Genomic DNA, 13,141 nt, shown 5'->3' on the forward strand with positions numbered 1-13,141 from the left:
CAACTGACACAATTTAACTGCTTCTTGAGGAGGATAAAAATATTTGTGGTGAGAAAACATACCTTTGGCAATCTTCTCAGGTTCTTAGGAAAGATAATGGGCTCAGCAGACTGAAAGGGTCAAAGAGTCAGCCCTCCCCCAAATGCCCGAGTGTGATTGGGAAATACTTAGCAAAATAAATAAATATAAGAACAACAAATAATAAAATAAATACAAGAACAATAAAACATAGATAATGTCGATTTATGGTTTTTCTAAGACAAAATCCAGCTAGCGAGCAGCCTTGAGATTTAGGGCCTCCCTCCCTCCTCATTTGGATTTTACCACAAGGATCAAGTCCTCTCCCCTCATTTTTCCAAAGGAGGAAATAGTCGAAGCTGTCGAAGCCTACTGTGCTCCGTGCGCTTTGCCAAGCGAGCAAAGTCCCCAGGACTCTGCAGTCTAACCACAAGCTCGCAGACGGGATAAATGGGAGATACCCCCGAGGAGGGCTCTGGGGGCTGAGAGCCGAGGGAAGCCGGAGGCAGCAAGGAGCAGGGAGCTTTCGGGCGGGAGGGGCAGCCGGTGCAAGTACCTGCGGCTGGAGACAGCTCTTTTTCGAGGGGAAGCCGGAGACCCCGTCCCTGGATTCCAGAACGCGAGAGAGGGAAGGTGGGTAGGGAACAAAGGTGCCAGGAGACTGAGAAGGGAAGGGCGCCGACTGACACAGGTACCCCGAGGAGGCCGCAAAGCACTAAGGATTTGAGAATGTCTGAATCCCCGTCCGCGGCTTTTCGCCGCCATCACCCGCCAGCATCTATTGCATTGCTAGGTTTTACGGGCTGCCTACGTCCCCAAGAGGCCGTAATCGAAATGTACTTCCCCAAATTGCTCGGTTAGTAAGTGGCCGCAGGGCTTAGCCAGATGGGGCCTCTGGTCTTGGGTTTTTTTTTTAAACATTTTCCCATTTATCATGATGTACAAGAAAAATCAGATCAAAAGGGAAGAAAAAACTAACAAAAAGGTGAAAGTTCTCTACTTTGGGACGCAGCCGGTCCCCGGAATTCTGTCCGATGCTGGTGGCCCCCGACTTCCCGGGGACATCCCTGCCTGTCAGAGAGTGGCCGGAGTAACCGGAGCCCGAGGTAAGGCAACACCGGGACTGAGTCAGCACCCAATCCCTGCGGCCCGGCAGGAGGAAGCTATTGGATTTCCCCAGGCCGAGCCGGGCGGCCGTGGGCACGGGCGCTGCGGGCCGCTGAGGAGCGTAAACACCAGGGACCCAGATAGCCCACGGCCATGGCTTAGCGCCTCCTCGGAGGGAGCGTGGGCGCCGTGAGGGAGATGGGGGCCGCCGTGAGGGGACGGAAGCCCCCCTGGGCTGAGCTGTCGCAGCAGACTCCAAGGACGCCCCCAAACTCAGCCCCTCCACTCTGACGCATCCTTCCCCCAGCGTCTTTCAAAGATGAGCTGGGCCCTCTGACCTCCAGGGCTGTTATTCATTTTTATTTTAATTAGTTCATTTATTTTTATTACTTATTTATCTTTCCCTGAGGCAATAGTGACTGCACTGAGGTTAAGTGACTTGCCCAGGGTCACCCAGCCAGGAGTGTTAAGTGTCTGAGGGCAGATTTGAACTCGGGTGGTCCTGACTCCGGTGCGCTAGCCACTGCGCCACCTAGCCGCCCCTAACCGTTACTCATTCTTGAGGTGCTCTCTCTTAGCTTTTCTAAATCCCATCCAGACTCAGCCGGGATGAACCTTCTCTCCCCTGGTCCTTTTGCCTGCTAGGGCGCCCTCCAAGGCTACCCTCCGCTTGCTGGGTATATATCTGACACACGTCTATCTATCTGTGTATCGTCTCCCCCGTTCACCCAGAAATTCCACCAGGGCACGGACTAATTCTGCATCTCCCTTATCTTTTCAGGGTCCCTCAGTATTTGGCATGGGGTTACAAATGTCAACTGTGAGGAGATGTGGAAAAACTGGGACACTCTGGCATTGTTGGTGAATTTGTGAACTGCTCTTACGATTCTGGAGGGCAGTTTGAAACTGTGCTCAAAGGGCTATAAAACTGTGCATACCCCTTGTCCCAGCAGTAACAACCTGAAATAAATAAAAGAAATAAAAAATTGTACTGATAGCAGCTTTTAGTGATGGGGAAAAAAAAAAAAAACAACCCTGGAAATTGAGGGGTAAGTATCAGTTGAGAAATGGCTGAACAACTTGTATATGATTGTGATGGAATACTTCTGTGCTACATGACAAGCAGAATGCTCTTAGAAAAATCTGGGAAGATTTGAATGAACTCACGCAGAGGGAAGGGAGCAGAGCCAGGAGATCATTGTACATGGTCACACCAATATTGTACCGTGATCAACTGAAAGATTTAGCTACTCTGATCAAGACAATGATCCAAGACAATTCCAAAGGACCTAAGATGAAAAGTATTATCCATCTTCAGAGAGAGAGAGATGATGAACTACATTTCTTAATTTTATTTTTTTCAATTATGTGTAAAAACTATTTAAAACATTTATTTTAAAAAAATTCTCAGGGAGCAGCTAGGTGGCGCAGTGGATAGAGCACCAGCCTTGAATTCAGGAGGACCTGAGTTCAAATCTACTCTCAGACACTTAACACTTCCTAGCTGTGACCCTGGGTAAGTCACTTAACCCCAGCCTTTAAAAAAAAAAATTCTTCTCCTTCCTTCCCACTTCATTGAGTAGGCAAACAATTTGATAAAGATTATATATCTGGAGTCATGCGAAGCACATTTCCATATTAGTCATGTTGTGAAAGAAAACAGACAAAAGCAAAGAAAATTTTATAGCATGCTTTAATCTGCACTCAGACTTCCATAAAATCTTTCTCTGGTTCTGGTAGCATTTTTCAACATAAGTCCTTCAGGATCACCTTAGGTCACTCTATTGCTAAGTATCGTTAAGTTATTCATAGTTGTTCATCAAAGAATTTTGATATACAAAGTTCTCCTGGTTCTGCTTGTTTCACTTTGCATCAATTTGTTCAGCATCCTGTTATTTCTTCTAGCACAGTAGTATTCCATCATAATCACATACCATCAGCTATTCCCCAATTGAGGGCCATCCTTTCCATTTCCAATTCTTTAATACATAAAGAAAGCTGCTATAAATATTGTTTTATATGTGAATTATTTTTCTCTTTCTTTGATTTCTTTGGGGTCAGCCCTAGGTGGGTCAAAAGGAATACAGTTTTTTGGTCTTTTAGTTCCAAATTGCTCTCCAGAATGGTTGGATCAGTTCACAACTCCACCAACAACGCATTAGTGTCCGAATTTTCTCACATCCCCTCCAAATGAAGTGCTACCTCAGAGTTTAGTTTGCATTACTTTAATCAATAAAGGTTCTGAACATTTTTTCTTTTTCTTTTTTTAAAGCTTTTTATTTTCAAAACATATGCACAGATAATTTTTCAACATTGACCCTTGCACAACCATGTGTTTCAGATTTTCCCTCCTTCCCTCCCACCCTCTCCCCTAGATGGCAAGCAATCCAATACATGTAAATACATGTATACATGTTAAAATATAGTTAAATCTAATACATGTAAACATTTTTACAATTCTCTTGCTGCACAAGAAAAATCAGATTAAAAAGGAAAGAATATGAGTAAGAAAACAAAAGTTTTTTGCTATGTTGTGAGCCACACTCAATTCCCATCCTCTCTCTGGGTGTAGATGGCTCTCTTCATCACAAGAACATTGGAACTGGCGTCAATCATCTCATTGTTGGAAAGAGTCACGTTTTTGAAACTGATCATTGTATAATATTGATGTTGCCGTGTACAATGATCTCTTGGGTCTGCTAATTTCACTTCACATCAGTTCATGAGCATTTTTTTCAAATGACAATAGTTAGCTCTAATTTTTTTCATCTAAAAATTTCCATTTCATCTTCTTTAATCAGGACTAATAAACTGAACACAGACTGAAGCAGACTTTTTTTTACTTTATTTTTCTTGGAGTTTTTTTTCCCTGCATTTATTTTGCAACATGGCTAAAATGGAAGTATGTTTTGAATGATTTCATATTCATATTTATTTTCATATTTCATAATTTATATTATACTGCTTGCCTTCTCAAGAGAGGGAGGGAGAAAAAAATCGGAATTCAAAATCTTACAAAAATGAATGCTAAAAAGTATTTTTACATATAATTGGAAAAATAAAATATTATTAAGAGGTCAAGAAAATAAAATTTTTGCTAAAAATATATTTACATGTAAATGGAAACTATTTTATGAAATAAATGCCAATTGATTGATAAGAAAATTTTAACAACTTTCCATTTTTTTCTCTTTTTATTATTAAAGCTTTTTATTTAGAAAACATGCATGGGTAATTTTTCCAACATTGATCCTTGCAAAACCTTTTGTTCCAAATTTTCCCCTCTTCCCCCCTCCACCCCCCCAGCTGGCAGGTAATCCAAGACATGTTAAATATGTTAAAATACATGTTAAATCCAATATATGTATACGTATTTATACAGTTGTTTTGCTACACAAGAAAAATCAGATCAAGAAGGAAAAAAACTGGGAAAGAAAACAAAATGCAAGCACTCATCAACAGAAAGAGTGAGAATGCTATGTTGTGTTCCACACTCTGTTCCCATGATTCTCTCTCTGGGTATAGATGGCTCTCACTGAGCAAGTGGAACTGGTTTGAATCATCTCATTGTTGAAGAGAGCCACGTCCATCAGAATTGATCCTCATATAGTCTTGTTGCCATGTATAATGATCTTCTGGTTCTGCTCATTTCATTCAGCATCAGTTCATGTAAGTCTCTCCTGCTGGTCATTTCTTACAGAACAATAATATTCCATAACATTCATATACCATAACTTATTCAGCCATTCTCCAATTGATGGACATCCGTTCATTTTCCAGTTTCTAGCCACTACAAAAAGGGCTGCCACAAATATTTTGACACACACAGGTCCCTTTCCCCTCTTTAGTATTTCCTTGGGATATAAGCCCAGTAGTAGCACTGCTGGGTCAAAGTGTATGCACAGTTTGATAACTTTTTGAGCATAGTTCCAAATTGCCCTCCAGAATGTTTGGATTCTTTCACAGCTCCACCAACAATGCATTAGTGTCCCAGTTTTCCCACATCCCTCTAACATTATCGTTTCTTGCCATCTTAGCCACTATAGCAGGTGTGTAGTGATATGTCAGAGTTGTCTTAATTTGCATTTTTCTAATCAATAGTGATTTGGAGTACCTTTTTATATGGCTAGAAATAGTTTCAATCTCATCATCTGAAAATTGTCTGTTCATATCCTTTGACCATTCATCAACTGGAGAATGGCTTGAACTATTATAAATTAGAGTCAATTCTCTATATATTTTTAAAATGAGGTTTTTGTCAGAACCTTTGAATGTAAAAATGTTTTCCCAGTTTATTGCTTCCCTTCTAATCTTGTCTGCATTGGTTTTGTTTGTACAAAAACTTTTTAGATTAATATAATCAAAATTATCTATTTTTTAATCAATAATGATCCTAGTTCTTCTTTGGTCACAAATTCCTTTCTCCTCCACAGGTCTGAATGATAAACTATCTTATGTTCTTCCAATTATGCTCTCATTCTTTATGTCTAAATCATGAACCGAATTGACCTTGTCTTGGTATATGGTGGTAGGTGTTGGTCAATGCCTAATTTCTACCATACTAATTTCCAATTTTCCCAGCAGGTTTTGTCAAATAATGAATTCTTATCCCAAAAGCTGGGATCTTTGGCTTTGTCAAACACTAGATTGTGTAGTCGTTGGCTGTTTTGTCCTATGAACCTAACCTATTCCACTGATTAACTTCTCTATTTCTTAGCCAGTATCAAATGGTTGTGATGACTGTTGGTTTATAATGTAGTTTTAGATCTGGTACAGCTAGGCCACCTTCACTTGATTTTCTCATTAACTTCTTTGAAATTCTTGACCTTTTGTTCTTCCAGATGAATTTTGTTGCCATTTTTTCTAGGTCATTAAAATAGTTTGTTGGGAGTCTGATTGGTAAATCACTAAATAAATAACTTAATTTAGGGAGTATTGTCATCTTTATTATATTCGCTTGACCTATCCAAGAGCACTTTTGTTTGTTTAAATTTATTTAGATCTGATTTTATTTGGGTGGAAAGTGTTTTGTAGTTTTGCTCATATAGAACAACTTTCAGATTTGAGAAAATACAGTTGTCACAGTTCTAATAGCGCACTGGCCACTTTTAGGAAAAGTGATGGTACACCGGAGATGTTTCTTTAGGGAGGTCCCTCCCCTCCTTTCACCTCGGTCACATTATTCTTGTACTCTCCGACTCTCTCCACACTCCTCAAACTCAAGGCTATCAGACTGTCCAGAAAGGCCTGGCCCAGCCTGCTCCAAAATAACAAGATCATAGGATTTAAACCTGAAAGGGCCTTTAGAGAGGATCTAATATGACTCTCATTTTACAGATCAAGAGACAGCAGCCGGAGAGGAGCAATTATTTACCTAAATCCTCCTTCCCTACCTCTCCCTTCCCTTTCCTCCTTCCAAGCAAAAACTCAGCTTGCACCCTGAGAAATGATCACTTGATATTGGCGTAATGGAAAGCTGAGAGCAACTTTATCTTAGGTAATAGGGATGTGTGGCTAGAGTCAATTGTTAAATTTTCAATGTGAGCATTTACACCTTGGAAATAGACAAATGAACAAAACCAGGATTTTGTTTTTTATTTTTATTTTTTTGCTTTCTGGCTATATTTAAGTGATGGAGAAAATATTTTTCCTCAGAGAGCTGATTGTTAAACATTAGCCAAAAGATCACTGTGGTAACCAATGACACATAACCACAAAGTGATGAGACCAGACCTGTGATTTCACTGTTATAAGGAATTCCTAGGTATGGAAACTCCCTCCACTATTATAGGAGAAGCTTATAAGTAGTGAGAAGTACCCCTGGGCTTGTCCATCAATTATTCATCAATAGAATGAAGGTCTTGGCATATGAGTCCCATTAGCCTAGAGCAATGGGCCAGCTCTCTGTAACCTTGTATACTTCTGCCATTCTAATCTGTTCCCTTTATCTTATATTTCTGTTTCATAAATGAAAATAAATCAAGGGGGCCATAAAAAGTGGAAGTAAGCAGGAATCCAGGTATATGATGACAGGACTCAAGGAAAGCCGAAAAAAAAAGGTTGGAGATCAGGCAATCTTAGAAGTAGAAGGTTAAAGTGGTAGGAGGAAGATTCATTTGGATAATAAAGGCACTTTCCAGAAACTTGCTTTTCAGCCTGGATAGCTTTATTTGGCAGTTTGGGCTTCTTGTATGTTAATAAATATAATAAACAAGAATTTATTTTATGAACTAATGGTTTTGGTTTTGGTTTGCTTGCTATTCAGTTCAATTAAACAAACAATTGCTAATTTCTCACTCTGTGGTAGGCATATCACAGGAAAAACATTTCATGCAAAAAGAAAGACGGATAGATGATTAACAGGCAGATAGATAGTTTAATAGATAATAGACAGATAAATAGATAATTGTTAGAGAAGCAGATAGATGACTTTTGTGGTGGTGGTTGTTCAATTGTTTTCAGTCATAAACAACTTTTCATGACTCCATTTGAAGTTTTCTTGGCAAAGATGCTGGACTAGTTTGCTATGTCCTTCTCCAGCTTATTCTACAGATGAGAAAACTGAGGCAAACAGGTTTAAGTGACTTGGACAGAGTCCCACGGCCAGGCCAGAAAGTGTCTGAGACTGGATTTGAACTCAGGAAGATGAGGTTTCCCATTTTCAGGCCTTCCACTGCACCACCTAGCTATCCTGGTAGATAGTAGAGAGATGAATAGGTAACAGAGAGATATAGATGATAGATAGATAAATAGATAGATAGATAGATAGATAAAAACATACATTGACAGAAAGATAGACGAATAAGTAGATAGATATACAGACAGATTGATAGACATTTGAGAGATAAGTAGAAAGATAGACAGATAGACTGATACACAGAAAGACTAATACATAGGTGGACAGACAGATAGATAGATAGATAGATAAGGGATGGATACATAGGCGAGAGAGACAGACAGATGGAGAGCTAGATGAGAGAGAGAGATAGAAAGATAAACTGATGCATAGATAGACTAATACATAAGTAGATAGATAGATAGATGAGGGGCAGAAGGATTGATGTATCATGCAACTTCAACAAACGTGACTAAGTTGGGTGATTAGAATATATAACTGAAAAAATAAAAACATCCATAAAAAAGTAGTTAGGGAAATTGAGATGTTTTTAAATTTAAAATTCATATATTGGCAGTTAGTAAATACAAAATTAAGTGGGAACAAAGAAGATGTAAGTATTAAGAAATGTTTAGTGTTTGATATATGAAGATTGAGATGGAAAGGACAGACTTAGAGTAAGAAATTTTAATTAAATGCATTGGAATATTAGAGGACTGTGTGAAACAATCTCTAGTCCCAATTGAGGGCTTCTAGGAGTATTAACAACAAATAATAGATGTTGATGGATAATGATTATCAGAGATCAACATCCATCAATCTTCATCATTTATCATCTTTACCATCATTAATTATCATAACTTCACATTGCCATTATCAAAATAGCATTTTAAAAATTGGTCACTTTTATTTCTGTAAATAACATTCTTTCAGTCAAATTTTTTTAAATTAGAGGTGGGGATTCAAAAACCATAAGCATAACACATCATACTAATAACAAAAAAAAAATGAAGATCTAGGGTTATATCAGTAGTTTGTCAACAAAATATAACACTTGTTCATGGGTTTGTTTTTTGTTTTTTGGTTTTTTTGCTGAGGCAGTTGGGGTTGTGACTTGCCCAGGGTCACACAGCTTGGAAGTGTTAAGTGTCTAAGATCAGATTTGAACTCAGGTCCTCCTGACTTCAGGGCCAGCACTATCCACTGCCATCCAGCTGCCCCTGCTTTGTTTTGTTTTGTTTTAAACAACACTAGAAAATATTAGGAATAAAATTACCTTTCCTTATTATGATAAATAGTAACCCAAAACCAAGAGCATCTATACTAGAGAAGTACTAGAGGCCTTTCCAATAAAATCAGTTTTTATAAAGCAAAGATGTACATTGCCACTATTATTATTTGACTTAATACTACAAATGCAAGCTATAGCAATAAAATGAGAAATACAAATTGAGGAAGTAAGCATAGGCAAGGAAGAAACAGCATTATTGCTTTTAGCAAATGATACAATGGTTTGCTTGAACTCTAGAGATGCAACTAAAATGAGTAGAAACAATATCTTTAATAAAATAGCAGGATATGAAATAAAACACAGAAATCATACATTGTACATTGCAGTCAAAACAGCAGAAAAATTAAAAAGAAATTTCATTAAAAATTACTAAAGATGTTATAAAATATCAAGATAGCCTTGAGAATTGTGTGACTATGTCTACAAATTACTTTTTATAGAAATAAGGTATAATGGTAGTTTTTAATTTATTATTTCTTCTCTTGAGGGTTTCTCAAGAATCCTACAGGGCTGAGGGTGTCTCTTTTCTAGTCTTTGACTGGAGTCTCCACCATGTTCCTCCCATTTTAGGGGTGGGCAGTGACTGGCACCCCAGTTACATTTAATCGTTTTTAACTTTGACTGACTTTAAGAAAGTCTATTTACTTTACAGATATAGCAAGAACACACCTACAGACATTTGCCTCAGCACCTGGGGCCATAATCCTTAGCTCAGTTTCTACATTGTATTGATCCCAACAATATCCGCTCCAAAGCCAGCATTACCACATTATTCAAGACTGACCCAGATTCTTTTGGGTTGGACTTTTAGATCTTTGCTTATTGTGTCAATGTGTGAGCTAGCCATAACATTTGACCCAGATTCTAGGATTCCCCAATCTCCATGGCCCACTTTCCTGGCCCAGATCAAAGACTACACATCCTGTATATAGAACACCAAAAAATGAAATAAAAGGTCAGGGACCTAAATCCCCTTTCTTGGGGTCAAATAGTCTTAGGAGGAAGCATGGGAAGCACATATGGACTCATTTAATGGAAATAAAAAATCCTCTCTTTCCCTTGGAATGCAGCAAATTACAGCCAGAGCTAACTCAAGAAGCCTCTGAAAGTTCCATCTCCAGCCATGTGACAGCCCAACAGAAAACTGGGACAAAATAGTCTTCAGGATTCACCTGGAAGCAGCTCCATAATGTCTTCCACAAGATCCACTTTAGCAAGCAATAAGGTTTGCACAACCCTATTACAAATGAAAGAAAATTAACTGGAGAAGAATAAATGGGTCACTTGTCTATTCTAAGCTTCTTAAATTATGGATGATGATCCCCTATAGGGGTCGAATAACTGAATGTGGGAGTTGTGAAATTGTGATTTATGACTGGAGAAAGTTTAAGAATCCCTGATCTATACTAATATAATAGAAATTATAAAACTACACACGTTAATTTACAGATTAAAGGAGCTAATAGTAGCAGAAGAAAGCACAGAAGGGTACTCTTTCACAACTCTTCTACATGAACCTAGAAAATGCACCAGACTAAATTCTGATTGGGAAATCCAAGAAAAAAAAATCATCTTGAGTCATTTTTCCAGCCCTTGTCAACAATAGGAAAATACAGAGGTCTATAGACAATAAGCATTGTTCTTCCAAATAAAGATGGCATTCCATGAAAATAGTGACTAGTTGAGCTTTACGTTCCACCAGTGCATTTTTCTTTTTTTCTTTTTAAAGTACTTGGTTATTTTTATTCATTTTTAGGCACAATTACAAATTATTTTCTGGAATGAATTGTACAAATTCTGGTATTTTTCTGCTTTAAGTGCTTTCATTCATTATCATTAATATAGTCATTTTATATCATTTTGTTTCTTCTTTTTTTAATTAAAGCTTTTATTTTCAATATATATACATGGATAATTTTCAATGTTCACCCTTTTCTAATTTTTTCCCTCCCTTAGTCAGCAAGTGATCCAATATATGTTAAACATGTACAATTCTTCTATACATATTTCCACAAATATCATGCTACTATTGCATTTTTCTCAAGACAATCCTAGAATCTTTCTAGGCAGTGTAAGAATGGTCATTGTCTCAAACTGAGACCTGAGAAAAGATCTTAGTTTAAAAAGACCAACATGTCCCTCTGCATCTGGGGTTATCTTCCATCATCCTCATTTATATCTTGTCACCAGACCCTCATGGCTCCAGAAGAGAGCTGGTGACTTTGTACATCCCCTCACTTAAATTCAATTAATTTCCAAGTCATAGCATCTCTTTTCTGATGTCATGGGCCTCTTTGAGAATGAAGGACCAACAAGTGTTTTATACATATATATATATATATATATATATATGTTTCCCATTTCATCACCCATGGATTAAGGGTCAAGATTTAATAAAATTACTAATTTTAATGACTTGATTAAGAACATTTTAAGTGTTTTTTTTTTAATTTTAATTGTTTTTATTTACCAGATATATGCATGGGTAATTTTACAACATTGACAATAGCCAAACCTTTTGTTCTAATTTTTCCCCTCCTTCCCTCCCCCCCCATGGCAGGTTGACCAATACATGTTAAATATGTTAAAATATAAATTAAATACAATATATGTATACATGTCCAAACAGTTGTTTTGCTGTACAAAAAGAATTGGACTTTGAAATAGTGTACAGTTAGCCTGTGAAGGAAATAAAAAATGCAGGCAGACAAAAATAGTAGGAGTATTGGGAATTCTATGTAGTGGTTCATAATCATTTCCCAGAGTTCTTTCGCTGGGTGTAGCTGGTTCAGTTCATTACTGCTCTATTGGAACTGATTTGGCTCATCTCATTGTTGAAGAGGGCCACGCCCATCAGAATTGATCATCATATAGTTTTGTTGTTGAAATATACAATGATCTCCTGGTCCTGCTCATTTCACTCAGCATCAGTTCATGTAAGCCTCTCTAGGCTTTTCTGAAATTATCCTGCTGGTCATTTCTTACAGAACAATACTATTCCATGATATTCATGTACCACAATTTATTCAGCCATTCTCCAATTGATGGGCATCCACTCAATTTCCATTTTCTGGCCACCACAAAGAGGGATGCCACAAACATTCTTGCACTTATAGGTCCCTTTCCCTTCTTTAAGATCTCTTTGGGATATAAGCCCAGTAGTAACACTGCTGGATCAAAGAGTACGCACAGTTTGATAACTTTTTGAGCATAGTCCCAAATTGCTCTCCAGAATGGCTGAATGTATTCACAATTCCACCAACAATGTATCAATGTTCCAGTTTTCCCACATCCCCTCCAGCCTTCTGCATTATCTTTCCCTGTCATTCTAGCCAATCTGACAGGTGTGTAGAGGTATCTCAGAGTTGTTTCAATTTGCATTTCTCTGATTAATAATGACTTGGAGCATCTTCTAAGTGTTTTTTTTAATGTTAAGAATGATTATTTTTAATTTTATAGTTAATGTTAGTTAAGGCCTTTTTTTCCTTTTCCATTTTCTTTCTTTTTGTTGTTGTTGTTGTTGTTGTTGTTGTGAATGCAAGTGAAAAATACAATAAGTTTGTTGTGATCTCCTTGACTCCTACTAAGGCACCACTGTTTTTGCACCCTCAGAGCAAATGACAATGTAGTTTTTCCAGAATAAATTATATTAATAAAAAAAATACAACACTGAATATTACAACACCACTTGTGCTTATGACTAAGCACTGCTGAGTTGATGTTGTTACTACAGAAATACAAGCAAAACAGAAAGTCCAGCCATATCAGTCAACTTCATCTATTAAGCTACAAGTACGATTTTACAGAAGCGGTATTAACTCAGTCTTCATGTTTACAATTAAATCTTCAAGTCACTGGATTTTGTAGCCTCTGGAAATCTGTTAGCCACTCTTGGGAGAATAATCAAAAATGGCAAAACAAACAAACAAAAAAACAAGTTAGTATTATTGTGAAAACAGTATTTTTGACTTTTCAGAATCCCTAAAAGTATGTTAGGAACCTTTATGGTCATAGGACCCCATTCTTTGAGAACTGTTCTATTAAGACACAAAAATATTACAAAATTCAAAAACATCACAAATTACAAATACAAAAATGGTTTTTTAATG

General features: G+C 37.6%; 1 long non-coding RNA gene across 1 annotated transcript in view; it reads right to left on the reverse strand.

The window, feature by feature from the left end:
- Window positions 1-800, reverse strand: part of LOC141545674 (uncharacterized) — a 33,063-nt gene extending 32,263 nt beyond the window's left edge. The window contains exon 1 of the long non-coding RNA XR_012483108.1: window positions 575-800. This is a non-coding gene — a long non-coding RNA (uncharacterized LOC141545674). The remainder of the gene's footprint in view (window positions 1-574) is intronic.
- Between the last annotated feature and the right edge of the window lie 12,341 nt (window positions 801-13,141).

This window comes from Sminthopsis crassicaudata, chromosome 6 (genome assembly GCF_048593235.1).
Source record: "Sminthopsis crassicaudata isolate SCR6 chromosome 6, ASM4859323v1, whole genome shotgun sequence".
Classification (NCBI taxonomy): Eukaryota; Metazoa; Chordata; class Mammalia; order Dasyuromorphia; family Dasyuridae; genus Sminthopsis; species Sminthopsis crassicaudata.